Raw genomic sequence first — 13,316 nt, forward strand, 5'->3', positions numbered from 1 at the left:
ACGATCAAACGGGAGAATTTTAATAGTTTTCACATGTACGCAAAAACCTATTTTATTCCCTGCAAACAAAACTTTGAAAAAAAAAACAACAACAACATATCGAGCAGCATAGGGTTTTTATTCTGAGAACCGCTTTCTGAAATGTGGCAATATGAGGGTACCTGACTCCAGTTGACTTGCATTCCACTGCATACTATTCAACACCCCTTTTTCTTTTCGTTTTCTTGAAGGAAATGTTGTTTCTCTGTTCTTCCATCTGTCTAGTTTCGGCCAAATTTATGTCCCCGATACTTTTTGAAAGCGCCTGCGGCACCTCGAAGGGGCTGCGGCATCGTCAAAATGCCTGCGGCACTTTTCCAAAAGTGGCATAACGTTCAAATTCGGAATTTTCTGGACACATTTTATGTTTTAGCAGATCTCATGTCATTTATAAATATAATTTACGACGGCAGAGACGACATCGTTTGGGTCAGCGAAAAGAAATCGAGTCTAAACAGTCATTGATGTGAAAAAATCACGTTTCATTCTGAACTTATTTGTCCTTACGTTTCTAGGAAATTGATCATTTGCCACAAATTTTAGCATGGATATGTAGATAAGATACATCTACACCCCGCTACATTCCCCGATTTTTGAAAAAATACTCCATGCAGTAACAAAATGACAAAAATGACAAAATCACTCACCGATCTCGCTCGTTTTGTAAACATTGACGAAGTACCTGCGGTACAGGAAGCGAAGTGCCTTCAATCCTCGTCGGCACAGTCAGTACCGCAGGCACTGTTTAGTACCCGTGATTAGATTGTCTCTAATTTCAAAGAGTTCATTGATCGGATGAAGTTCAGTTATGTTAATCCCATTTGCTATGACCAATTTACGATGTAATCTGTCAAATTTATGAAGTGTAATTGTGCAAACTCTAATAAAGCCATGTATTTTCTTTCGCGGTAACTCATTAAGCATAAACACGCATAACGATTCTGCGGATCATTTGGTATACATTTGCGCATATGATTATGGTGACTAATTTTATGCCCTTTTGTCACAAAATAGCAATTATGATATTCACAAATTCAAATAAAAACTACATAGTAACTTATTAGCCAAATTATCCATTTGTTACTCTGCCCATTTCAAAACATAATCTTTAAAATCATTGCGCAAATAACAAATTTATTACGCTGTGCATTTCATGAATTGCGCAGGCTTACCAAGCTTGCGTAACATCCAGCGAAAGACAAAATATAGTTCCAGAACATACTGCTAGTATTTTATTAGAGTCGGGTACCTCTGAAAGCATTGGAGTGTCTCTTATCAAAGAGTTTACCACATCGGTGAAATTAAATTATGACAGTTTCATTTTAAATGGCCCGAGTAAGATATGTGCAGTACGTTAATCCTTCGCGAGACTTCGCGGAAGAATCCTAAATTCATTCTGGGCACTTGTTGGCGAACACACGTGACCTGTTTGTAACAACGCTTCTACGACTTTGCTCTTGAAAATATGGACTTCGGTTCAACAAAAAAATACTACGAAGATCGGCAAGATCAAAATGATGCAGAATTGCGATGGCGAAAAATGCAGACATATACATACAACTTCGTTCTAAATCGTAACCTTTCTGGAATTTTGACAGGTTTGGATAATTTGCTTATGATATAGGTCGCAAAAAAAATGAAACCGTCACCCATTCTGTGTTTCATGATGACACATGGGTTGAATTTTGCAGTCAGTAAGCGGATAAGTTATCGGGAAAAGAAGCTCTTACTGGTTTGTTTAATTACTACTGATTTAAAAAATGATTTTATTTCTCAAGAATAAACAAATTGGCGAAACATTAAATTGTATTTTCTTGTAGATTTTGAAATCGAAAGTAGATTGTCTATGTTAGAATGCTTTGACGAAACAAAACAATTTTTTTAGCTCGACTATTCGAAGAATAGGGGAGCTGTCCTACTCGCCCCTGCGTCGGCGTTAGCGCGAGCGTGAGCGTCACACAAATGTTTAAAAGTTTGCGTACCACCCCAAATATTTTCAAAGTACATTGAGATATTGCTTGATATTTTGCATACTTGTTTACCTTCATGACCCCAGTCTGTAAAAAAGAGGCAACTCTATCAAGCATTTATAAAACAATATTCAATAAACAAATATTTCATCGTTATACTTCCTGACTTCGCTGAATATGGTAGAAATGCCAAATATAGTTTATTGGAAAAGCCAGTAATGCAGAATAAGAGAAAATCAGAGATACCCCTTCTCATTAGTTCAGAAATACATGTTGATCTCCACTTCCTTTGCATTTATTTGCAATGGTAAACACAACCTCAAAAAATAACAAATTTTGAAGTTGCTTACAACAAGGAGAATATGACAAATGAAAATCGATAGGTAAATACACAGTGCCTAACAATCGACTGTCCTAATTATTTTTATAGAAATATCTACTAAAATTCAAGTGCATACTTTTCTTTATTTACCATTGGTGAATCCATGCATGTAAATAAAATGTTTAGACTGAACAAGAAATATTACCTTAAATTTTTTATCTTAAAATTTTACATCACTTTAGAGTAGCCTGAAACTAATTCCTTAATTTAATAAAATTCCATTTACTAAGGGCTTTTAAGTGTTCTTTTTAAAAAGCGAGTAACCTCCCTTCAGTTGTAAAATTTGTTTTGTTTAAAAAAAACTTAAAAGTAATGGACCCATAACAGTGTACCTCCTTTTGAAGAGTATTTAATTCCTACCATAAACCTACTTTGACTAATTTTTTCAGGAGGGTGTAGGTTTAAGTCACACTAGGACCAAACTTTTTTTCTTTTTTTTCTAGTAAGTTAAACTTTTTTCAAGATTTATTACTGATTGATTACAAAAGCAGAAAAATGTTCTCGAAAGTTTCATGTTGCATTTTATAATTGTTTAAACAAGAGCTCGTCGAACACGAAATGCACCCCTTGATGCATTAAGTAATTGCACAAGGAACAGAAATTATATGCTCACTGTAAACAAAAATTACTATTCTGGTTTAATCTGACCTTGACCTCTTACCTACTAACCTAACAAGAGATTACAGAGTGATCTTGGCACCATCCACTGAGCCATTTTTGAATGTTCCAAATTTCAAGACTAGATCAAGGTCAAATTTCATTTCGATACAAAACAATGTGTATGTGGTCCAAATTTGAAAGCTGTGGCTTGAGAAATGTGAAAGTAGGTCACTAGATCAATTTCAAGGTCAAAGTTCATTTCGGTAGACAGAACTATGCAAATGCTTCAAATTTGGAGGCTGTAGCTTGAGAAATGTGAAAGTAGGTAATAGGTAAAAATCAATGTCAAATTTAAATTCAGAACACAAAAATATGCATGCGGTCCAAATTTGAAGCCTGTGGCTTGAGAAATGTGGAAGTAGGTCACTAGGTCAATCTCAAGATCTAAGTTCATTTCCGTACACAAAAATGTGGTTCAAATTTGAAGACTGTAGCTTGACAAAAGTGAAAGTAGGTCACTAGGTCAAAATGAAGGTCAAATTTTATTTCTGAACACAAAATTATGCAATTGGTCTAAATTTGAAGCCTGTACCTTCAGAAATGTGGAAGTAGGTCACTAAGTCAATCTGAAGATCAAAGTTCATTTCAGTACACAAAACTATGCTTGTGGTTCAAATTTGAAGGCTGTAGCTTGAGAAATGTGAAAGAAGGTCACTAGGTCAAAATCAAGGTCAAATTTTATTGGGGAACAAAAACACTATGCATGTGGTCCAAATCTGAGGCATGTACCTTCAAAAATGTGAAAGTAGGTCACTAGGTCAATAAGATCAAAGTTTTTTTCGGTACACAAACCTATGCATGTGGTCTAAATTTGAAGGCTGTAGCTACAAAAATGAGAAAGTAGGTCACTAGGTCAAGATCAAGGTCAACTCGTCACTAGGTCAATAAGAAGATCAAAGTTTTTTTCGGTACACAAACCTATGCATGTGGTCTAAATTTGAAGGCTGTAGCTACAAAAATGAGAAAGTAGGTCACTAGGTCAAGATCAAGGTCAACTCATGTCAAGGTTCATCTTGCCATTCATAACTACACATATGGTCCAAATTTGAATGATATAAGTTATGGACATGAAGATTCTAAGTTTTTCCCTATATAAGTCTATATGAACCATGTCACCCCTGGGGCGGGGCCATATTTGACCCTAGAGGGATAATTTGAAAAAACTTGGTAGAGAACCACTAGATGATGCTACATTACAAAATATCAAAGCCATAGTCTTTGTGGTTTGGACAAGAAGATTTACAAAGTTTTTCCCTATATAAGTCTGTGTAAACTATGTGACCCCCAGGGTGGAGCCATATTTGACCCTAGGGGAATAATTTGAACAATCTTAGTAGAGGACCACTAGATGATGTCATATACAAAATGTCACAGACCTTGGCCCTGTAGTTTTGGACAAGAGGTTTTTCAAAGTTTTTTTCTATGTAAGTCTATATAAACCATGTGACCCCCAGGGTGGGGCCATATTTGACCCCAGGGAAATAATCTGAACAATCTTTGTAGAGGACCACTAGATTGTACTACATACAAAATATCTAAGCCCTAGGCCCTATGGTTTTGGACAAGAAGATCAGAAACCGTTTAACTGTTCCTGGCCAATGTGACCTTGACCTAATGACCTCAAAATCAATAGGGGTCATCTGCTGGTCATGTCCAACCTTCCTATCAACTTTCATGATCCTAGGCCCAAGTGTTCTTGAGTTAAATGTCCTTGAGTTATCATCCAGAAACAGTTTAACAGCTCAGGGTCACTGTGACCTTGACTTTTAACATACTGACCTCAAAATCAATAGGGATCATCTGCTGGTCATGACCAACCTCCCTCCCTATCAACTTTCATGATCCTAGGCCCAAGTGTTCTTGAGTTATCATCCGGAAACCATTTTACTATTCAAGGTCACTGTGACCTTGACCTTTGACATACTGACCTCAAAATCAATAGGGGTCATCTGCTGGTCATGACCAATCTCCCAATAAAATTTTGTGATCCTAGGCCTAAGCGTTCTTGAGTTATCATCCGGAAACGGTTTAACTGTTCAGGGTCACTGTGACCTTGACCTTTAACATACTGGCCTCAAAATCAATAGAGGTCATCTGCTAATGATGACCAACCTCCCTATCAACTTTCATGATCCTAGGCCCAAGAGTTCTTGAGTTATCATCCGGAAACGGATTGGTCTACATTCCGACCGACCGACAGACCGACATCTGCAAAACAATATACCCCTCCTTCGAAGGGGGGCGTAATAAAAGTTACCGTAATTGCGTTTCCAGATGTTTATAGTAATGTATTCAAAAAACACTTACGATATTATTGCACACTTATCAAAGAATAATTTAAAAGTTGTAAATGATATCTTCCAAAAACCAGTAACAATTTACAAATGGGTTTTAACATTACTTTGTACTTCTGGTCAGAACATTCAAGCCTTTTTCTTAAAAATGTCGCTATGGATGTCAGCTTGTTCATGTGAATATGATATAGTGGAGGCCTTTATAAATGTATATAAGCTTGAAACCATGCTACATGTTACAACATAATGAAAAGGTCTGTTTCAGGTCACATTGTAAACTAATATTTAACAAAATTCATTTTACATTGATTAGGTCTTTTGTCAATATTTCATTAACAGAATAGTGCTATAAAACTCTGTACAAAAATATATCCAAAATGAACTATCCGGATACTGGTACACTTTTGTAATGTCGTCTGGAAGTGTTTTTAACTTTGTTTACTTGATGCAATAGGATAAACCAGAGTTAGTTCCTTAAATTTTGATGTTACTTATCATAAAAAATACGCTGATTGTCAGCTTTTTTTAAGGAATTATGGAAAAATTGCATACAACATCATGACAATTGTGTGTAGTTCGTTTTCGCTAAAAAGCAATGGGTGGCAATAAACATTTTTTTCGCAGTCCCAAAACAAGTGGTGGTGCCCAGAATAACCAAACCGGTCTGCAACTGTAATGAAGCACACCTGAAAAAGAAAACATACATTTTTGGATTCACAATGACTGACTTCATTCAAAACATAGTCAAACAAATTTTCATCTGTCATCTTGGGTATAGCTAAGGCTGGACCTCTGTTGAAAATGGCCTTGAAATCTGGTGACAAAAACACACAAAATTGCCAAACTTCAAAAATCCATAGGAACTTCCCTGCAAATGATAGAATCATTTAGTTTATTGCTCTAGAATTCCAAGACACACCAGAATCTGAAAATGTATTCAAAAATATGTGCCGTCCGCACCGTTTTTGAGCTATTTACAATCTACTGAGGCCCCCGTCAAATGAGCGTCTGTTTTCCTGACTAGCTGAAAAAAGACATAGTTTCGCATTCACCGCCATTTCTCAGCAGGTACTCGCTATACAGCATTGACTGGCTGAACAATTAATTTTCAATGTCCTCTGATTCTAATGATTTACAGATAACCTTCATTCATTATTATTTACATGACCAATAATCTACCCAATTTTCTAACTTAACTTATATTTCTGATTTTGACCCTGGCCAATTCGACTGCAGGGCTAGAAACTGTTTACTGCCTCCTTAAAGAGACAATAAATCTTGCCTGATAACTATCATTCTACCATATTCAAGCAGTACTACTATCATGTAATAAAAATAACTATAAAAACAAACCTGGTGTTGAGTTTTCACTGTGCATTATGCATTTTACCAACATGATAATCTTGTGAAATTCCAAGCAAGATTTAGCCATAAATGTCTACAAACAGTATACCTGTTTAAAAGCTTCCCTTTCTTCTACATCTTATCCAGGATATTTGTGACCCCTCGATTCTTCCTTCTGTATGAGTAGAAAGTCTGAAAATGACATATAAGTGCACAGGACACTTACCTTTCTGGAAAAACAATGAAATATGTATGCGACTCGGCTAAAATTTTCAGCTTTGAGCGGTTTTCGTCACTTCTGGTTATGTCAACTGGCTGGTTCCCTTTAGAAATATGTCAGATATATGCCTACACATGCCTAAATGAAGTAGCAACTCTTTAACTAGCACCTTATAAATGTAAAGATAACCTTAAGCTGCTGTAAGAGAGACTGAAAAAATTACCTTGTATATAAAGGGAAGTAATCCATCTGGTCTTGTTTCAAAATCAGCACAATGTCCAAAGACAAACAGTCCAGAGAGTGTCAAGAACCTCATTAATAATGTAATCCAATACCAAAGACCCTGATAAGCCAACTCAGCTTTCAATTTTTGTAACAATAACCCAGTGATAAGCCACTCCAAATGCAGCATCTTTGTTTTTTTGGTAGAATCACTTAGGATTTAGACTCCACTGTGAAATAGTGTATTGAAATTATTGTAAAAATCTGGATTAATAATCTACAAAAATGTTTAAAGGAAATACCTTGAAAAGGAAACACAGCTACAAGCATTCTCATGGAAAACGTTGGACTCAGTTTAAAAGTGGCAATGTAGGAAAGCAGAAGCAGAATTTACCTATTATGAATGTTGAAATGACTGACACTCCAGACCTTCAACTGCAGCGATTGAACACTACTGAAGCAAGGGATGTTCTTTATGTTTCCGAAAATGCAAACCCGGATACTACAACTGTAAATACACTTCCGTACAGGCTAAGACCTCAATCTGAAACAAAGCAGAATAAAATTCTTAATGGTGACATAGATGAAAACATTATTGTTAACATAGAAAAGTTACGGCAGCTTATTCAGCTGGTCCATAAGTGTAGCTGTCCTTCTATTTCTGTAAACATTAATGAAAGAAAAGGATTAACAGTAATGCTGTCAGCTGTATGTAGTACCTGCAAGTTTAAAACACCAACACTTGAAATATCAGATACATTACAATAACAAATTCAAGAGGTCCAACTTAAGGGGCACTGATTCAATGACATGTTACTTTTGCCTGTGATGAAATCGAAAGTTGGCATTGAGGATCTGTCTCTAGTTATGTCTTGTCTGAATATAAAACCACCAAGTAAGCCATGCCTTCAAACAAAGATGAACAAATTAAGTGAGAAAGTGACTGCATTGAATGAACAAGCACTGTTAGAAAATCAAAGGTACATAAAGCGTGTGTCTGAAACTGCCGGAACAAGCAATGGCGTCAACATTCAATTCGATGTTTCATTTTCACGAAGACCTCGTGGAGGCTTTGAGGCTGCACAACAAAGCTTCGGAGTCGCAATTGATCACTCAACATCTAGATCTCTACCTATAGATACTGCCATTGTTAACAAGCACTGCAGGAAAAAGAATTGCAATCATACAAGTAACTGCACAAAAAACTACCAATCAGAGGCCTCAGTTTCTTCCAGTGAGCGATCACTCCTACACGAAAGCCTCGACAAAATAACACAATCTGGACTAGTAAAAATACAATCCATAACTACAGATGCAAGCACACAAGTAGCAAAGGCTATGAATGATTACAAGCGGGACAAAAAAATATATTTCAAACACTACAAGTGCCTGGTCCATCGGCTATGAACACTTGAAAAAAAACATACGTTCATTGAGACTGCAAAGTATTCCGAGACACTACACAAAATCCATCTACATGCAGAAACTTGCTGCTTGCATCCATGCCAGGGTACGACTAGAGTTACAGCATCTCAGAGCTCTAAAATATCATGGGCAACACATTGTACACAAAGGCTGTTTAGCCATTAAATACATTACACGATGACTAAGCGGTAACCATAGATTCTGTCGGGAAAACTCAACAGTGTGCATTCACCACCTACAACACTACACAACTAAATCACTACCCTATGGCATCCAACTGGAACTGAAAAACACAGACCTAAACACCATACAGGCAGAGATCAACAGGATTTTTGGCATTGAAGGGCTCAAGAGCATATGCAAACTAACAAAACCAACATGTGTGAGAGCATGCATTCAAGTGTCTATAACTTGGCACCAAAATCTACAGGCTGGAGTCGAAACTTTTCCGGTCTCTGCCATTCGGCAACCCATTCAAGAACACTGGGCCATGGTGTTGCAACACTTCGACTGGCAAGGGCTGCTGGAATGAAAGTCAAAAGCAGCAGTCAAATATTTCTTCAGCTGAGACAAAGGGACAAAGTTAAAAATTATCATGCAGCTAGCAAGACCTTCCAAAGTACAAAATTTCGCAATACTTCCTTAGAAAAAGAACAGCGAGCCACCTACAATACCAAAATTCCCTGTACAGATCTGGCTGCTACATCTGGTGTATCTGGTGAACATAACTATGGACTTGCAATCTAAACTTTTACAAAAACAGTAGTAGAAATAACAACAACAACAGCAACAAAACTTGAAAACTGGAACTCTGCAAAAGTGAGAGAACATGCAAATATTAAGATATATTACCGGTAAAAATACATATCCCATAGCTCCGATGACCACTACATTCTTTACATAAAGACATGACTTTCTATTATTGTTAACTGATTATGGTTCATATGAAAGGTGTGATACTTTAATGCAGAGTCGGTTATGGCATCGATGTGACACATGAATTTGACTGTCAAGCTGCACTGTTGGATCAGACAGGTAAAATGCTAGGCGGTGATATAACAGTTTGACCCGTTTTCCATCTAACATGGTTCTGACATAGCCAAAGCCATAACGATCACATGGTCCTGACCATATCAGACATTGGCCAACTTCCTCACACTTTCTGAATAAACTGTTTCTAAGTTTTTGTAAACACTCATTGTCATGACTTTTTGTAAAAAATGAAGAGGCCATAATTTGTTCTGAAAAAAAAAAAAATCACTAAATTTTCTACAAATTATACTTAAAATTATTTTATTCTTGATATTTATTATCAGAAAATGAATTATAAAGTATCTGAAATTCATTTCCATACAAAAAAAATCAAACTTTAATAATTTTGTAAAAAGTGCCTATTTTCAAAGTTTTTATTACCTCCCTTTTTCAATTAGCTCTCACATACAAGATATGAATAAAATTTATGAAAGCTTTCCTTTTCCTGACACTACATGCATGTGTCTGAAATATGACTACTTATTCCCATATTGTGATGCTGAAAACTTGATAAAATACCTTAAGGTGGCAATAAACAGTTTTTTCGCAGTCCCAAAACAAGTCGTGGTGCCCCGAATAACCAAACTGATCTGTAACTGTAATGAAGCACACCTGAAAAAGAAAACATATATTTTTGGATTCACAATGACTGACTTCATTCAAAACATAGTCAAACAAATTTCCATCTGTCATCTTGGGAATAACTAAGGCTGGACCTCTGTTGAAAATGGCCTTGAAATCTGGTGACAAAAACACACAGAATTGCCAAACTTCAAAAAGCCATAGGAACTTCCCTGCAAATGATATAATCATTTAGTTTACTGCTCTAGAATTCCAAGACACACCAGAATCTGAAAATGTATTCAGAAGTATGTGCCGTCCGTACCGTTTTTGAGATATTTACAATCTATCGAGGCCCCTGTCAAATGTGCGTCTATTTTCCTGACCAGCTGAAAAAAGACATAGTTTTGCATTCACCGCCATTTCTCAGCAGGTTCTCACTATACAGCATTGACTGGCTGAACAATTAATTTTCAATGTCCTCTGATTCTAATGATTTACAGATAACTTTCATTCATTATTATTTACATGACCAATAATCTATCCAATTTTCTAACTTACCTTATATTTCTGAGTTTGACCCTGGCCAATTCGACTGCAGGGCTAGAAACTGTTTACTGCCTCCATGGACTCGGGTGTGAATGAAAATATCGTTGTCATCTCATGTACTTCAATGTGCTTTGTTATCTCATGTACTGTCCTCAATGTGCTTTAATTCACTTGTACTTTTTTCTCTTTTCTCAGGGAAGCTGTTTATTATGAAAGGCTAAAATGTCCAAATTAATCTATTCAGTCCATTGTTTTTGTGAAAAAAAAAACGAACAAAAAACTAGAATGTGTCTTTAGGACACAGGGTGTGCCCCCCACTGGTACATTTGTCACAAATAAGGGGCAATAATTCAAATGTTTGCAGTCTTAATGGGGTAAAGCCTCAACAAACATTTTATAAAAAGGATTCATTATTCTAGGCCCTATACTTTTTGAGCTATGAGCATCACAAACAAAAAATCCACTATTTTGGTTATTTCACGGGCCATAACTCTGTAATAAGAGCTAAGACTTTCAAGAAGAATGCCAAGTGTGCAAGGTCACATCACGATAAAGACTCCAGCAAGGTTTCCTGAATTTACATCTAATACTTTTTGAGCTAGGCATATAATTCGGTGAAAAAGTGCATTTTTTTACTATTTCAGGGGCCATAACTTTAAAAATAGGGGGTGGACACACTGGTTAGGCAAAACGACAGTCCTCGCATTGTTACGTCAGACCGAGCGTATTTGATCGCCAAGGCTCGAGAAAAAATGGCGAATTTTGACACCAATGGTCAGGTAAGGCTTACTTTCTTCCTTCTATTTTCACTTGTATGCACATTCTAGTTAAATGACTAGTCTTACGGAATATCCACACCATCTGTCCATACGCCGAAATATACTATATCGCTAGAAAGCGAATGGTTTCGTAGTAAAACGCAACAAAGTTTGTTGTGTAATGTTCAAATAACAAACAGACATGTAAAATTGGACACAATTTATCATCGCATTATCAATATCAACGTAATCCAGCCATCTTCGGGTACCTAAACACTCTATATATAAGAGTAATGTTGCTAACGAAATAATTTTTGACGGAAGTATTCCTTATGCCGTTTAAACGCACTTTTTAAAATGCAACGTTATTGCTTAGCAGATCCATGCAGGGGAACGAAATCGCCTGTTCTGTATGTGTCACGAATCACATTACCGTAAAACAAACGATAAAACACACGTTTATGTTATAGCCTAGTGACAGTGTTAAACATTTGATGATACATGTTGACGAAATAATCGGAACACACGTTCACAAGAAAATACATTTCTTGATCCATGTTGACAAAATAATCGGAAAACATGTTCACAAGAAAAGACAAACTTGAACGGCAGAAAGGACCAGATCAATTCAAGTCAACGTGTTGCAGGTGTTCTATGCAGGTATTACCTAAACGTACCCAATTTGTGGTCACAATTTCATGGAAAATAGGTGTCGCGATCATTGCAGATGTGTGCATTCATATGCAGAACGACTTGGATACAAGAATGGTATGCGATAAGCAGTTCTTGCATAAAGGACCTCTTACTCTGTAAGAAAATAAACCGCTGACGGAGAAAAGTGAACTTTAAGAAAAAGTGGATTACTATATAATATTATAGTTTACACGTTTCCTCACATTTGAGTAGAATTGTTAGTCTAGCTCACTTCTCTATGAAATAATTGCACCTACCAAGAAAACATATTTTGTGGTTTTGTGCCATATAAATAATTATAATTTTACAACATAAATCTTTAGAAAAATGTAATATCTTTGTAATTTGATATAATTTGGACAATGAATTTATGTGCATCAGCCCAGATCTTACATCAGTTTTTATTTAATAAGCCTAAAGATGATTCCACGTTTAGCCTCACCCAAGGTCAGGGTCAGTGTGATATTTTCAGTATTATTTCATACACGAACCTTTAAATGGCCGACTTATATTCCATGCAAGTATCCACCCTTGTATATCATTCAGTACGCCGAAAAGCTTAAGATTAATTATAAGTAGTAAAATTTGTGAAAGTCTTTTTCTTGTTAAGCATTTAATTTTTGGATTCAAGATATGATGTTTTTCTCAAGTATATGATAAAAGAATATCAAATTCATGTACACGGCAGTTGTTTAACCTAAGTGTTTTGATAATAAACAGTTTGATATAAGGTTATTGGAATTAACCAGGCCGTACTAGTACGTAGGGCAACTGAATTCAAAGTCTCGCCCGCTTAGCTCAATAGGGAGAGCAAAGATGTACGGATCGCGAGATCGTGAGTTCGACCCCCGTGAGTGTATGTTCATGACAATTGATTGTTAAAGGATAAGTACATATCTGGCGTTTGTTTTAGGTAAAAATCATTTACGAAAAGTGGTTCTCGAACATCAACGGTGTATTGCGATCGGTATCCCCTAACGTTGCATTTTAAAAAGTGCGTTTAAACGGCATAAAGAATACATTCGTCAAAATAAGTTCTGTAGCAACCCATTACAGATGTATATAGTGTCTTCAGGTACCAGAAGATGGCTGAATTACGTTGATATTGATAAACAGAGGACAAAGTGTGAACAATTTTACATGTTTCATCGCCACTAGAACGTCACT

At 36.3% G+C, this 13,316-nt stretch overlaps 1 long non-coding RNA gene across 10 annotated transcripts in view; it reads right to left on the reverse strand.

The window, feature by feature from the left end:
* Window positions 1–2,454: 2,454 nt before the first annotated feature.
* The window catches only part of LOC123549840 (uncharacterized), a 49,381-nt gene continuing 38,519 nt past the window's right edge, over window positions 2,455–13,316 (reverse strand). For all 10 annotated transcript variants that reach the window (XR_008371230.1, XR_008371233.1, XR_008371228.1 and 7 more), the window contains 4 exons: window positions 10,711–10,915; window positions 10,108–10,200; window positions 7,526–7,675; window positions 2,455–6,031 (listed from right to left, as the gene is read on the reverse strand). This is a non-coding gene — a long non-coding RNA (uncharacterized LOC123549840). The remainder of the gene's footprint in view (window positions 6,032–7,525; window positions 7,676–10,107; window positions 10,201–10,710; window positions 10,916–13,316) is intronic.

Source organism: Mercenaria mercenaria, chromosome 6 (assembly GCF_021730395.1).
Source record: "Mercenaria mercenaria strain notata chromosome 6, MADL_Memer_1, whole genome shotgun sequence".
NCBI lineage: Eukaryota > Metazoa > Mollusca > Bivalvia > Venerida > Veneridae > Mercenaria > Mercenaria mercenaria.